This window comes from Balaenoptera musculus, chromosome 6 (assembly GCF_009873245.2).
Source record: "Balaenoptera musculus isolate JJ_BM4_2016_0621 chromosome 6, mBalMus1.pri.v3, whole genome shotgun sequence".
Taxonomy (NCBI): Eukaryota; Metazoa; Chordata; class Mammalia; order Artiodactyla; family Balaenopteridae; genus Balaenoptera; species Balaenoptera musculus.
In genome coordinates, this window is record NC_045790.1 from 50,767,236 (window position 1) to 50,783,302 (window position 16,067).

Here is a 16,067-nt window from a genome sequence, read left to right on the forward strand (position 1 = left end):
ATTTTTTCATCTGTCTCATGAGTTAACAGGCACTTACCATGTGGGGTGGTAAATACTATCATCACAACAATTAGGAAAGTTCAGAGAACGTGTCTCTGACACAGCTTGGAGGAGGGTTGGGAAAAGCTATCTGAAAGAGGCAAGGACTGAATGAAAGCCTGAGGGAGGAGGGGGAGTTAACTAGGGAAAAGGGTTAATGGGGAAAAGAGTTTTCCAAGCCAAAAAAATACACCGGAGTGTATGCAAAGAGCAGGAGGTGAGAGGGAGCGGGGCCATATGAAGAACTCAGAGTAGCTTAGTGTGGCTAGAACAAGAGTGTAAAGTAGGAGCGGGGAGAAGAAATAATGGAGGCTGCCAAGGGGTGGGAGGTGGTTTCCACATGAAGGAAGCAGACGCCTGACCTTATGGAAGTCTCCACCCCAACCGAATGCAGCATCTTTCAGAAGACAGTGTTCCCTGCTAGAAATCAGCTGGCAGACATTGTCCCTGGTCTCATCTCCGAGGGGGAAAGTCACGTTCCGTTTAGCCAAGTCACTCATCTCTTGGGTTTCCATTTCCACCACAACAAGCCTCATGCTACTGTCCCATCAACCTCACAAGGGATCTGTGAACAAGAGGTTGTGACATCTTACCAATACGGAACATAAAGGCTTCCTGTTCAGCCCTCTCATTTTACTGATCAGGACCATGAGGCTCAGAGAAGTCTTCCCACTTAGGTGGGGAGAGCTGAGCCTGGAATTTCCCTCTCTCCCAACTCTTAGGTTGTTATTCTTTCCCCCGTAAAGAGCCGAGTGTTTTGCACTTGAAGTAGATGGTTATTGTTCCTGCCAAAGGGAACACAGCAGAGCGAGATGATAGAGTTTCTTATTTCAAGAAACCTAGTACTTGAAGGTGCTTTGAATAACACATACTTTTGAAACTAACTAAATATTTGGAGTGTGTCTTCCCATCCTTCCTTTCTGCTCTAAAAGCAAAAACAAGTCTCTGTAATTTGGTGGGGGTGGGGAGGCAGGGTGTTGAAATAGATAAAAGGGAAAATTTAACTCAGTTAACCACAGATGTGAAAGTGCCCCAAAGTATTTAGACAGGATTCACATCTTTGGAGGTAACTCTTAAGTTTCCACTGAATCACTGAGAAAACAGAGCTAACCCCCTTCGGTGACTTCACAGTTTCCCTCTGAAAAGGTCACTGTAATCCACCCTCTTCATTCCATAAACGAACAACTGCTAGAGCCCTGTTGGGATGACCATTGGTTGGGGGACTACAGAGAAAGTTCATAACCCAATGAGATGATATTACAGGAGTAACTGTTACTTATGAAGAGTTTGACCATTATTTCACTTAGTGCTCATACTAACCCTGAGGGATGGGAATTGTTGTCCCCATTTTTAGATAAGGAAACAGTGCCTCCTGACTTCCTTCACATCCAGTCAGTCACTCAGCCCTGCTGAATCATCCTTCATGATGGCTCTTTGGTGCGTCACAGCTTTCCCTGTGCTTCCTGGAAACTCTGATGCCTTCTCCTCTCTGGTAGTTCCCATCCACCCAACACCCTCCATTCCCAGATAGATGTGGGATATTTCTTCTGAGGTGTCATGGCATCACTGCAAACCCCAAATGTCTAAACCGCCAGAACTTAATATTCTCTTGCAAACTCACCTTTCATCTTAACTTATTATTGTGAGCCAATTGCTCAAGATGGAGACCACAAAAGTTACACTTCACCCAAAGATGTCTATTTACAGACCCCCGAGTATACCTTGTAGTTTCCATCCTTGTTCATGCCATTCCATCCTCCAGGCTCTATTAAAATTCCACCATTTCTCTGAAATCTTCCCTGATCTTCCCGAGAAGTTGGTTTAACAACTGCAGAAAAATACATGAACAAGGATGTTCACTACAACATTGTTTCCAATGGAGTAAAAAAATCTCAGAGAAAGCAACAAGGATACATTGTACAGCACAGCAGAATACAGCCATTATTTTATAATAACTTTAAATCTAGAATAATCTATAAATATATTGAATCACTATGTTGTACACCTAAAACTAATATAATATTGTAAATCAACTCTATTTCAATAAAAAAATAACTCAGAACTGAGTCCTAGTGTCAATAGGAGACAGTGTGATACACACATACAATGGAATAGTACACAGCCAGTGAAAAGTAAGACAAAGATAAGATATAACTATAGGTACTGATAGAGGTTAAAGAACAATAATGTATAATATGATCCTCCTACATAAAAATACATGTTTCTATATATATAAAAATTCTGAAAGACTCAACAAAACTCTTAATAGTGTCTATCTCTGGGATGAGAGATGGAGAATTAGAAATTTCACTCTCTCCACTAAATACATTTCTAGGTTAAATTAATTTTTATGGCAGTGAATTACTTTTGTAATAAATTTTTTTCCATTTTGGAAAAAAAGGTTTTTGTTTTTTTCCTTTTTTGAATTACTTATAGCCCATAGTATACCTGGAGGGTCTGAATATGTCTTACATATCTTTTATCCCCTATGGCATGTAGCACACTGTCTCACATGTCAAGTTTCCTTAAGTTGGGATATTTTCATTGGTTGTACAACACTTGACACAGGAGATTAAATTTAAAAGCCCTGCTCTCTGGCATTCCCTCGATTATATTATGGATGCTCCTGACACCTAAACACACACGTAATTCACCACCACCTTTACATACCTGGGTGGAAACTAAATAAGGCAAAGAATGCATAACCATCCTTCAAAGGGAAAACCTTTTCATCAGATTTGGAGAGAAGAGCTAGACCACTCAGATATATAAAATAAGGAGGGAAAAAATGAGGACAAATTTGATTGATTCTTACTCAATCTCAGCTTTCTCTTGGTTTTAAGGTTTTAAAATGTTTTCTCTGAGAAATACCGAATTATAACCAGAGTCAAAATCCAACACCAAGATAGGGGAAACTATGTTCAAAGTGCCACTGAAAAATGAGAATGTATAGGTCCTTATATTTACCTCTCCCTGGTTGTTTGTTTGTTGGGAGCTTGTGTAAATAATTTAAACTGCTGAGTTGTATTTTTGAATCTCAGTCATGTGAAAAGGTGTGAAGCACCGGCAGCCGGAGCATCTCGCCAGAGGACCTTCTATGGGACAGAAAACAGGGTGCCAAGTACCCTTTCAGCAAACAGTAGTTGTGACTGTAGGCTTCTTTAGAGACCCAGAGGGACATACCTAAGAAGTAGAGCTTCAAAAACAGAAATGTCTGGTATATTGAGAAAGAAAACTAGGCTCCATAACTACCCACAGATAATAGCAAAGTAGTCTCAATGGCTAAACGAGGATATCAGTGTGTGGTGTCACTTCCAAAAACAGTTCCCCACCCCAAAAGATACTTTTTAAAAAAAATTTTATTGTTTTTTCTAATTAATTTATTTATTTGTTTTCACGTTTGGCTGTATTGGGTTGCTGGCGCGGGCTTTCTCTAGTTGTGGAGAGGGGGGGCCACTCTTTGTTGCGGTGCGCGGGCTTCTCATTGCGGTGGCTTCTCTTGTTGCAGAGCACGGGCTCTAGGCGTGAGAGCTTTAGTAGTTGTGGCTCGGGGGCTCTAGAGTGCAGGCTCAGTAGTTGTGGCACACGGGCTTAGTTGCTCCGTGGCATGTGGGATCTTCCTGGACCAGGGCTCGAACCTGTGTCCCCTGCATTGGCAGGCGGATTCTTAACCACTGCACCACTAGGGAAGCCCCCCAAAAGATACTTTTAAATGTTAGTTCTACCTCCACCACACTAGTCCTTGAGAGATTTAAGTTCACCAAAATCGCTTTGTGGAACTGTGATCTGTGGGGAGACAATACTTTAATATTCTCATCCATTAGTCAAAAAGGCTTTATTGATGCCAACTCTATGCCTGTAGGAGAGAAGAGAAGGTACTCTATGTCTGTAGGATGTAGCACAAAGAAGAAGAAGGTGAGAAATTCTGCCATCAAGGAACTGAGACAAACATGGAAGAGTGCATAATGATGAAGTTTGGTAGGATGTAATGTTATGCAAGGTTTCAGAGGATTAGTTCATCAGGAAGTTATTATGAGCCCTCTATGAGCCCTACAAATGCTGGGAATCACATGGGATACCAAAGAAATATGAGATAAGACTCAGATGTTGTTCTTCAGAACCTTAACATCTCCTTGGGGAGTGTAAGACTTTTAATGGGAATCAACATGAGAACCACAGTATAGCATAAAATACTAAATTATGTGGTACAAAGATAAGTGATAAATTGAGGGTTAAAAAAGTAGTTGAAGATGTCAATTCAATTCAATTCGCTTCAATTCAACATTTTGGGAACTCCTTATTATGTAACAGGCATTAGGTAGACCCTTTGGAGATGAGAATAATAGGACAATTTGGGACAAAATGACTTCCTCCCCCAGAAGAACCTATAGTTTAATAGGCAAGACAAGACATATATATATAACACAATTAGTTCCAGATGCCACCAATTGGACTCAGTTTCTGGGCCCTACACCGTCAGTCCAATCAAAGACTGGTACTGAGTTACAAACCAGTTAGAAAGATTTTGGCAGCAAAAAGTAAAAAATACAAGGAAAAGAACAAGAAAGAGGAAGACAAGAAGAAGCAGAGAAAAGAAAAAGGAGAAGGGAAGGAAAGACCTTGAATCAGATGGCTTAAACCATGAGAAATTTGCTATTCACATAACTTCAAGTCCAGATGTAGGAGGACCCCAGGCTGAGGTTACTCTCAACTCTCTGCCCAGGTGTCCTCATTCCTGGCTTCTGCCTAAAGCTAGTGCCACGTGGACAACAGGATGGCTGCAGCAACTCCAGGCGTCACTTCCAGATATGACACCAAGGAGAAAACAAGGGACAGTGTGTTTAGAGGTTTCTCTTCCAGAGCCTCCACACTCCCCTGCACTGGCCAAAACCAGTGTGGCTGTGGAACCATGGCCACTAGAGTCACCTACCAAGAGCTGGGCCCTGCGTGAGGTGCTATGAACAAGATGAAGTTTCTGTCCTCAAAAATCTCATTTACAAAGGGGGAAAACAGATGAATAACCGAATTACAGGACCATGTGCTATCAGAAAATTTAAGAGAGGCATTTGGGAGAGATGAAGAAGGAGAAGATTCACAGAGCAGTAAAGCTACCTGGTGGAAGAGGAGGGAGTTATGGGCAGAGAGAGAAGTAGGTTCTGGGGCTAGAGGTGGATTCCATGAGTGTTGGTCAGATCATGTTCTAGGCACTACCGGGTGTGGTATATTTCTAGTGTTTGGGGAACCTGCTGGAAAGTCAGTGACAGTCTGATGTCTTAAATGAGTGAATTAATGAACTCAGAGTGTAAAAAGTAGCAGGCAGTTTCAGTCATCTGGTGGGATAGGTAGGGGTCTTTCATGCTGTGCTAAGGAGTTTGAATTTTATTTTGAAGACCATGGGAAGCCACTGAATGTTTTAAGTACAGGAATGGCATGACCAAAGTTTGCTTTTGTAAAAGATCATTTTTGCTGTAGTATGGTGAAGGAAAGACTGGGGGCAGCTAGAATGGTTAGCAAGAATCTGCACAATAATAAAGGCCAGAGATGATTAGAGACTAGTCACCACCACCTAACTGTGAGTCTACCACACAGAAACTCCTGGATCTCCCTTCTTGTTCCATCCATTTGGCAGAAACATCTGCAGACAGGGAATTTTTGCCTTCATTTCCTGAGCTCAACAGGACTGAAGTTTGAATAAGCAGTCCTCCTTGTGGCCTTTGCAATTACTTAGGTGTAGTTTCAATTCTACTTCTACATGACCTACAAGTATCCTCTTAGAAGAGAACCCTCCTGCTAGTTAAAACAGACAAAAAAAAACCTGTTCGTTGACCAGCGTCTGGGGCAAGGTATTATATAGACCGGGACTTTTTAAACGACTGTGATCCCTTTCGTATGTCTATGCTGATTGAGCATGGGGTTAGCCAAGAGATTTTCTGCCTCCATAAAGGACTCTTACCAAATCAGCTCTTCCCTGCCTGCTTCCTGTTACCCCAACAAGCTCACTCCCAGAAACCAATTGCTCTGGGCTGTCATTTCGTCATCTATTTAAAAAAAAAAAAAAAAAGGCAGGGAGCGGGGAATCAAAACCTGATTTAGCCTCAGGGAGTGGCTGAGGGTGAAGAGCATCCTGTCTGCTAAGTGCTCTGAGCTTTTCCAAAAGGGCAAAGGAGAAAGCGTATTATTCATGCAAGACAGTGTTTTCCACTCTCCTCATTGGGGAGCCCTCGCTGGGGGAGGGAGGAGTTGGAGCGCGGTCCTCCCGCACCCTCTCTGCACACTGTCTCCCCAAGCCCGGCCTCAGGGAGGCTCCTGGGGGGAATAAATCGCCGGCAGCACAGCTCTAAGAGAAGCCGAGTCGCAGGTGTGCAGTAGGCAGTCCTGGAGGAGGCGCCGGCTCTGGGCCAGGCGAAGAGGCTGCCTGCTCCGGGGCCAGCTTCTCTCCAGCGCGCAGACTCTCCCACAGCCGCCGTCTTGCCGGCACATAAGCCCCACCTCCAACCCGGGTCAGAACTTGGGGCCCATTAACAATGAATCACTGGGACTTGAATTCAATTCAGCCAATGCACATTCATCGGGGTAATAATCAGGGTTTTGTTTTGTTTTTTTAATCCATCCTACATATTGGCCTGTTTTTCCTTTTTGCTACAGTCACCACCTGAATAGGATTAGAGAAAGCAAAATACTGCAATTCACTGGAGATCACGTTTCCCTTTCCTCCACCTTTGCCTTTGCCTCCACTTGCTGCTGAAAAACAAACGATCAGAAAGGCTATGGCTGGGGCTCTGGGCCGACCAGGCTCAGCTCCACCTGCTTGTAGGCCCAGGCACTTAGTTATTTACTTAGCCAAAAGAGGGCACTTGGCTTCCAGAAGACCTGTGCAGGGGCCAGAAGAGTTGACGTTTTTGCCTTGAGGCAGAGACCTCTGGGTGGCAAATGTTCTTGCAGAGAAGTTGTGCTGTGTCGTGTTTTTACAGGGGTGAGCAAAAGGTCTAACGTCCTCAGCTATGCTGATAAGGGGACAACAGTGGGTCCCAAGCGCCATGACAAGCAGCCTTCTCTCTCTCTCTCTCTCACTCACTCACACACACACACACACACACACACACACACACCCTACCCCGTGCCTTCCTGATTAGGGAGAGGAATTTGATGAACTGTTTTTGTGGGCGCCCCGGAATGGTTTGGGGGCATTTCCCAGATTGTTTCTTCCCCGGGACAATTGTTGGATCTGCTCAGAAGGGAGCCTTGATGGGATATTCAATATCATGCATTTGTTGCTTTAAAAATACCAGTGCCCCAGCAAGAGAAGGTCATGTACTTCTTATTGGCACGTGTCCCCAGACATGGTGTTTTCTTTGTCTTGGAGAATCGCTTAGGTTTAATGGGTGTTGCATACAAAGAATGATGGGAATTTGGTGATCATTTTTGAAAAACAGAAAAACAAAAATAAGAGAAATCAAGCAAAACCAGGCCATTCTCAGTGCTGTACAGACCCTGAGAAGCCACTTGGAACAGTTCTTGTCCTCCCTCAGGAAAAGCCTTTGGTGGCACCAGGGAACCTCTGGATGCATTTGGTGTCACAGAAACCTTTCTCTAATGCCCAGGTCCTCATCTTCCCTCCATGGACCACATGAGCGATTTCATTCCACCTCTCCCACAGGCCTCCTCTGCTACCCCCTAACCAAACCTATTCCTCTGTCCCGTGAACTCTGGGAAGTGATTTTACTGTGGACATTTCCTGGGTGACCCCACAGAGGTAGGAAGCTCATTCCAGGCTGTTTGGCCCTAGGATGTCCCAGCTGATTCTTATACCTCAATAAGCCACATTCGATCCAAGAAAACAAGGTAATAATTATTGGCTAAATTGAAGAGTGGGGTGTTACCAATGATCACTGTGTTCCTCTCCCCCAAGCAACCTGCTCTGTGGGTGCGCCACTTTTGGGGCATGTCGGCTGGGGTGGGAGGGCTCCACCCCTACAACTGAGAAGGGACAGAACCTTGATCCATTAAGAGCCCTGGGCATTCCACCCCCAGCCCTAACTTGCCTGGCCTATATGTACTTCAAACAGGAATCTTTTTTTTTTTTTTTTAAATCAGGGCTGCTGGCTTTTCAAGGCAATGCTGGGAGCATATGCCTCAGCAAGTTCTGCTTTATCCTCCCAGACCAAGCTCCTTAAGGGAAGGGCCTGGTCATATTCACCTTTGTATTCCCAGCCCATGGCATATCATAAATGTATGTCTGTAAATCATAGTCGTAGCTACCACTTAGTGAGTCCTTTACCTTGTACTAAGTGATATGTAGATATCATTTCTCACCGTTAAGTGTGCTGAATTGAATTTAACTAACGCACGTAGTAGGAATGGCATTGCTTTAAGGTAACTCAGTTGTGGAATCAGAGAGACCTTCATTCAAATCCTGACATTGTCATATGTTAGTCACTTGAAATTTGAAAATAATATCTGCCCTATCTGTTCCATAGAGCTATTGTGAAGGAATGTGAAGAGATACATTTGTAAGCTATTTCTTTGTAAGTTCTAAAGTTCCCTACAAATCTAAAGTTTCCTGCAAATCTAAGCTGTTGTAATATCAACATCCAGATCACACAATGGGTCTGCCACAGTTTATGAAGAGGTATGGTAAGAGGAGAAGTCACATTTCCCCCATTGATCTATTATAAATTGTTCCCTCTCATCTAACTCATAATTCCCATGACTGGCACGAGTAATAGCTTGGACAGCAAAAGAGGTGGTTGCCAAGTTACCATATTAGCTATCTAATGCTGCATAAGAAATTAGCCCCAAATTAGGTGGTTTAACCACAATAAACATGTATCACCTCACATAGTTTGTGTGGGTCAGAAATTTGAAACAGCTTTGCTCCAGGGTTCTCGAGATCTGTGCAGTTCAGATTTTGGCTGGGGCTGAGGTCATCTGAAGGCTTTATTGGCGCTGAAGGATTCACGTTCAAGGTAGTTCACTCACATGTTGCTGGCTGTTGGTAGGAGGCCTCAGTACCACTTCATATGAGCTTCTGCATGAGCTACTTGCATATCCTCAGACATGGTACCTGGCTTCCGCCAGAGTGAGCAGTCCAAAAGAAAGAGCAAGCAGGAAGCCACAGTAACTCTTATGACTCTGGGCTACCAGGTCATAAAGTAGTTAGGGGGAGACATTCATGACTGTGGAACATCCCCTGGGAGAGAAGTTGCCCCGGTCTTGGCTAAAGGCTGACCGGAGGTTTTTATCCCAGAGCAGTTAGTCTTGCTCTCTCTTCTTGTTGAATGGCTTGTTCTTCCTATTGGCAGGGAAGCTTGTAGGATCATTTCTGGTAGATTTGGCTGGTTTGGGGGATGCAGGCAAAATCTTCTTTAAAAGGCATGTATTCTCTTCCTGTCTGTCAGTCCTATTTTCTTTCTGCTTTGCCTACCCTATTATAAAAACCCTCACTCTATAAGTCAAGGAGTCAATGTGGTGATTCTACCAGTTGCTACTCAAACTACAAACTACCTTGGTCCTAACAAGGATTGAGCACGGGATTAGAGCAGGGGATCATGAACTTGAAGGCCTCCAGGGGATAGCCAAATGGAGCATAACAGATCTAAGAAACAAATAACAGTGGTAAGCATTGTGGCAGACTAGAAAGCAAGTTATGGATAATTTCACACTAGAGAAAGAGAAATATCTGGACCTTTCAGGAATTACTGGACATTGATTCAGAACTAATACTAATCAGTAGGGTTCCAGAAAACCACCATAACCCATAGATAAAAATAGATGTTTATCAGATTCCATTGATAAATGGAATTTGGGGCTACTTCCATCTCTTAGTGAGCCCACTACACCCACAAACATACTCTTTTGTTATTTCTATATTTCCTGAAAATGGAGTTTGAGTAGATATATACTCAGCAACTGGTAGAATCACCACATTGGCTCCTTGACTTACAGAGTGAGAGGTTTTATAATAGGATAGCCAAAGCAGAAGCACCTGCAGCATTCCCCTCTCTACCAAGATAATGAACTAAGCGTAATATCACATGCCTGGGGGACTAGCACAGGTTTGTAAACCAACAAAAAACTCTAAAGCTATAAAGGTAATGATCTCTATCACATCTCTATTCAACTTGCCTATTTGGCCTCTGAAAAAGACAAACAGGTCTTGGAAAATGATAGTGTATTATTTTAAGTGCTACTAGGTTATGGCTACAATTGAAGCTGCTGTTCTAGATGTTGTTCCTTTACCCTAGGGGTCTGCTATATGGCTATTGATCTGGTGAGTGCATTTTCTCTATTAGAAGAAGTTTGCTTTTACCTGACAGGAATAACAGTACATATTCACCACCCTGGCCTAGGGACTATGTTAATTCTTTGGCTTTGTGCCATAATTTAGATCAGGGTGATTTTTGATCCTCTTGTTACCCTACAGAACATTATGTCGGATCAAAGTCTAGATGATATCAGGCTAATCAACTAGGTAAGCAGGCAGAAGAATATATCCCACTAAAACACATGTGTGTCACAGTCTGGGAGATACATCCATTGGAAATTCAGGGATCTCAGAGACATTTCTAGAAGCTCATGTCTCCATAATATTACAACATTTCCTCCAAGGTGAAAGAAAAATTGCTGCATCATGCATATATCACCACTAAGAACGAGCAATACCTTTACTGGCTCTCTTTGGGGGCCAATACATACCACATATGGATGTCCTCCTCTGACCCTGTTGCTGAGGAATGCATAAGGTTGCTTTTCCTTTGAGTGGAGTCCAAAGCAGAAGCTGACTCAGGGCACAACACAAGCTATTCTGCCAATAGGTCTTCTGACTAATGAATCTAATGGAGCTTGAAGTGTTGGTGGCTGTTCAGGATGCTCATTGGAACCCATGTCAATCCCTGAAAGAAGATTCACAATGGAGAGTTCAAGCCCTGATAGAATCACCAGAATGCTTCCTCATGCCCCTTCACACCAATCCCCATCCCAACTCCTGGCAACCACTAGTTCTGTCGTTATAGATTTGATTTATCTTTTCTGGAGTCTTATATAAATGGAATCAGGCAGCACGAACTCTTTTGTATCAGAATTTTTTTCATTCAGTGTAATATTTTTGAGATTGTTCCATTCTGTCACACGTATCAGTAGTATCAGTAGTTTGTTTCTTTTTATTAATGAGAAGTTACACACTTGTATGCGCATACCACAATTTCTTTATCCATTAATAAACATTTGAGTTATTTCCAGGTTTTGATTCTTATGAATAAAGCTGCTATAAATATTCTTACAGAGTGTCCATGCGGACATACTTGTTTCTCTTGGGTAGATACCTAAGGAGTGGAATTTGGGGGGCATATGGTTAGTGCATATTTAACTTTACCAACAAACTGTTTTTCAAAGTGATTGTACCATCTTACAATCTCATCAGAAATATAGGAGAGTTCCAGTTGCTGTACATCCTCACCAACATTTGGTATTTTCAATGTTTTAAATTTTAGGTATTCTAATAGCAGTATTTCATTATGGTTTGAATTTTCAGTCCCTGGAGTCTAATGATGTCAAGCATCTTTTGATGAGCTTATTAGCTATTTTTATATCTTTTGTGAAGTGCCTGTTCAAATTTTGCCCCTTTTGAATTGATTTTCTTATTATTGAGTTGTAGAAGTTCTCTATGTGTTCTGTAAACAAGTCATTTGTCAGATATATGTATTGTGAATACTTTCTCCTAATCTGTGACTTACCTTCTCATTTTCTTAATAGAGTTTCTTGAAGAATAGAAGCTTTGAACTTTGATGAAATTAAATTGTCACATTTTATTTAATGGCTTTCTTTTTGTGTCCTGCCTATGAAACTAATTTTTCAACCAAAGAAGTGAGGCAACAGACGAAGCTTATGGTATCCATGGTGTTACTACAGATCCCATCGCCCAGAGGCAGCCGGTCTCACAGAATGTTAAAATGGACTCGAACACTCAGTTCCAGCTCCAGCTGGGAGATACCATATTCCAAGTTTGGAGTGAGTCCTGCAGGATGTGACACATGCTGTGAACCAGTGACAAATATACAGTGTTGCTTCCATAGCTGGAAAACATGATTCCACTAACCAAAGCACCGAAGTAGGAAAGGAACCTCTAGTATTTCACCCAATGCTCCACTTTTTAAATGTTTACTTCTCATCCCTAGAACTCTGCTGGTTTAGAGGCTGTAGTACTAAAAAAAATAAATTCTCCCACCAGGGGACACAACCATGTTTCCAGTGAATTGGATGTAGAGATTGTCACCTCGAATCTTAGGCTCCTCACTCCACTGGACACTGTTGTTTACTTCATGTAAGCCTGCCCTTCAACCCTGACCCTGGACTTACCCAGTTCAGAGATGTACATTCTCTAGCTGATCAATATCTCCTGCAAAATGACTGAAGAGTTCTCAGAGTCTTTAATCAGCCAGTTACTTTGTATCTTCTCCCTTTTGCTGCAAGTATAATTTTTTTTTTAAAGAAAAGCACTTAAAATTTCAAAAACAGTTGAGCTTACCACGAGGGAGGGAATTTTTTAGATTATATGCATATTTAATTAGTTATGGCATCATGTTATATGAATAGACTAACACATTGCCTATTTTATTCATTGGTATCGATTATTTTTATGATGAACCTACTGGGAGCCATTTTGCCCTAGCAGATGAATGGGGCTATAAGGGAGTCAGACACAGGATGGGTATGTTTCAATGGAGAGAGGGGTTTGGAAAGTCTAGTGCATGCAGCACCACTGTTAGTAGGAGAGGGAAAAGCCTTGCTGTGGGGAAGAAAAGGGTTCCCCTGTATACCCTAATGTGGGCACGCTGGGGCTTAGAGAGGAGATACTCACAAGGAGACATGAGAATGAAGTAAAATCAAACTTCACTTGTCCAAAATACCTAGCCCCACCACTACGGAACAGTGTAATCTACTAGAAACTCCACAGATACCTTAGTTCGGAAAGAAAATCCTTGTCCAAACTCTTGCTAGATCTTCAAGGAAAGTTCACAGTGCCAACACTGCCTGCAACTAGACCCTATTTTTCTCATCTGCAAAATGGGGAAATTAAAAATGGATGAGGACACCTATTCTGTTTCCTAGTCTCTTGAGCTTAATACGATATCTAATTGGGCCCTTTGATCATCTCAAGCAATGGTGCGTAAGATATTTAAATTTATGAGACCGTCTCTTTTGAAGAAGTGGAAACGAAACATATTCTCAACGATTAATCTTTACATTTTCCAATGAGTGCACTTAAAAAAACAAAGTATCCTAGTGCCCAGACTAGGGGCTAAACTTGGATTTTAGTCTTAGCTCTGCCACTAAGTTGTTCTGTGACCATAACCAAGTCACTTCCATCCCCAGGGATGTTATTTTGTCTACAGCATTACAGGATGAGATATCACTCACCCAGGTCCCTCCAGCTCAGGATTCAGTGATGTGGGACCTTCTGCCATAACTTGTTTCAGCCCTCACAGTGATTTGTCCCTGGGTGTCTTGTCTCAGAGTTTGGAAGTTGTGAATAGCTTCTCCTGGCCATTTGCTGTAGAGGAAAGGAAAGGCACAGAGTATGGAAATATCAATTGTGAACATTGTTATTTCGACAAAATTAGTCTTTGATGTATTCTCACTCTCTACCCACTGAACCTCACAGCCTAGTCTCAGCTCCCCCTACCCAAGCTTTTCCCCCCAAGTTCAGGGACTCTCACATGGTATTTAGGGTAACCTGGCGAGCGGGCTGCATGGAATGCAAGAGTCTCAAGGACACAGTGAGGTTTGAGTCTTCAAGAAGATCAAGAAAATGTTTCAATAGTGATCAGAATAGCAAGTACTAACAAGTTTTTTTTTTTTTCATTTATGCTTAGGACTATCAATGTTTTATTATTGGTAAAATTTAATTCAGCAAAATCATTTATTTTAAAGTAAGTTAACCTGACATACATATTTTACATGTTTTGTACATCATCTGCATGTCTTGTGGGATGGGTATTTATTCATACCAAGTATATTCAGACCTCTGATACCAAATTCTTGGAATAAGTCTTATTTGGTTCATCCTAGTCCCTGGAATCTTGTTCTCCATTTGCTCATTCTAGAATCCATGAACAATCAGTCCCCAAAATACCCCATACAATATTAAGCAATGACTTAGGAAGCAGCACAGGGCACAATATGTTGATATCCATTTTGCAGTCAAGGGAATCAAGGCAAATATGGGTTAGGTAACTTTTTTTTTTTTTAGCACGCAGAAAATAAAAAATGAAATTCAGGAACCTCCGATAGCTGCTTGTCAAATGGAAGGCTGCCAATAAATATCTGTGAGCGAATGCAAGAAGGTAGGACAGCGTTTGAGTTACTGTACTGCAGTGCCTGCCAAAGAGCAACACAAATGCTGAGACCAGGTGGCAGGTGCCAAGCTCAACCGACTCCAAGCACCATTCTATGACACTGACATCAGGTGAACAGTTTCTTGTCTTATTTACTGTTTTTGAAGCAACTTTCAAAGTCTGTAAATTTTCAGCCCAATTTCTTCCAGCTTCTGCAATGACAGAGTACTTTGTGATTGAAGTTTATACTGATGACCCTGAACTTTCCATTCATTTGTAAATCAAAATGTGTTTTTGCATTTTTATGTATGGCATATGATATTTTACATTATGTATTTTATATTAAAAGAAAATTTTATCATCATAGCTATTAAATTTTATAGAAAGTATATTGAAATGCATGGCATATGCTATATTCTAATGAAATGTATTATTTCGTAATAGCTCCTTCTATATGCCAGGCCCTATCCTGGTACTTAGTCTCCAAAGATAGTTAAGAAACAGGTTGTAGACCTTGAGAAACTTACAGCCATGTGGAAGAGATGGAAATGCTTAAAAAAATTTTTTTTTGTTAAAATGCAAAGAGAAAGTCTTTGTCTACAAGAAATGCTTTCTAAAATATTTAGCATCATGTCTGCAAGTTACTGTCAAACAATCCAGCAAAAATATATGTATACTGTGTATAGGTATAAATACATGTGTATATTTATATGTATATATGCGATACATGTAATATTAATATATATATACACACATTTAGAGAGACAACAATAAAGCAAATATGGGAAAATATTAGCATGTGGGGAATCTGGGTGAAGGATATATAGCATGCGTTCTCCATGAGGCAATATTGTACTCACTGAAATGGAAACTGTTCTTGGGGGCAAAGAAACTCACTCTTTTTCCATGTAAAGCTCATATATACAGAGTTCACAAGTATATTTACAGTAAATCTGTGGTATTAAAATTTCACAGCAGAAGCCAATCAGGAAAAAAAAATCTAGAAAGGGCTGGGGAGATGGGGGGCAATAATGAGAAAAAGGTTGAGAAACGTTGGAATACAGGAAATCTTTATCCTCTTTTTGTAATTTTTCTATAAGTCTGAAATTATTTCAGAACAAAAAGTGTAAACATTGCCACATGCCAGTACTGGGAGAGTTATGAGAGCTCAGATGAGGCTGCCCCAATTCTGCAGGGCTGGTGAGGGCAGTTCTGGGTCAGGTGACAGGGGAAGTCCCCACCAGAAAGGTGACATTTGCCCCAAGTCTTGAAGGAGAATCATGAGTGTGCTGGGTAGATAAGGACATGGCCTAATCCCAACAAACCTCAGAGGAAGATTAAATTCTATATTATTTAGTTGTATTGTTTAGCATATTTTACCATATTTTAATGAAACACAAATTGATAAGGCAAGTCCTTTCTAAAGGATGACTCACAATTAAATAACAATCCTTTGTTAGGCAGAAGCTCCAACTACTAAACTTTCTAAAGAAATGGGAGTTTGAGGGAAAACCTTCTTTCCTCTAGGATTCACTCTTTTCCCAAACTTTCAGTCTCCGAGGGAATGTTTCTCAATCCATAATTTATGGACTTAGGAAACCCTTTGGGATTTCGGACAGGGAATGTGCCATCCTGTGAAATTTGCCTTTAGCTCTGATGTTGCATTGGGTCAGGAGGCTTAAGAGAGGCAGAGGG

General features: G+C 41.6%; 1 long non-coding RNA gene across 1 annotated transcript; it reads right to left on the reverse strand.

Annotated features, from left to right (window-relative positions):
* Nucleotides 1-1,797: 1,797 nt before the first annotated feature.
* Nucleotides 1,798-12,434, reverse strand: LOC118896523. The gene is made up of 3 exons (XR_005020199.1): nt 12,394-12,434; nt 10,735-10,931; nt 1,798-1,867 (listed from the first exon to the last, which is right to left on the reverse strand). It is a non-coding gene; the product is annotated as an uncharacterized LOC118896523 (long non-coding RNA).
* Between the last annotated feature and the right edge of the window lie 3,633 nt (nt 12,435-16,067).